Source organism: Octopus bimaculoides, chromosome 9 (assembly GCF_001194135.2).
Source record: "Octopus bimaculoides isolate UCB-OBI-ISO-001 chromosome 9, ASM119413v2, whole genome shotgun sequence".
NCBI classification, from domain to species: domain Eukaryota; kingdom Metazoa; phylum Mollusca; class Cephalopoda; order Octopoda; family Octopodidae; genus Octopus; species Octopus bimaculoides.
Window position 1 is genome coordinate 22,040,688 of NC_068989.1, and position 325 is coordinate 22,041,012.

Consider the following 325-nt stretch of genomic DNA (forward strand, 5'->3'; position numbering starts at 1 on the left):
ACAGATAGACAGATAGCTAGATAGATAGATAGAGAGATAGATAGATAGATAGATAGATAGATAGACAGATAGATAGATAGATAGATAGATAGATAGATAGATAGATAGATAGATATTAGTTCAAAATAGCATTCTGTATACCTTAACACGGATATACTGCAGAAAGCCAGAAAACTACGGCACGCGTCTCAAGAAAGCTTCATGTATAACATGTGTAGTGCTAAAAAGTAAAGAAGCTCATCAGTTGCAAGAGAAATGATTCCAACAGCAACAGAGGAATTGCTAAATGTAGATTAATAACAAGTATCCACTTGCAACCGTGTGC

General features: G+C 34.8%; 1 protein-coding gene across 1 annotated transcript in view; it reads left to right on the plus strand.

Moving 5' to 3' along the window:
* Positions 1–325, plus strand: part of LOC106868019 (transient receptor potential cation channel subfamily A member 1) — a 143,923-nt gene that overhangs the window by 106,147 nt on the left and 37,451 nt on the right. The gene's annotated exons all lie outside the window — the stretch shown is intronic.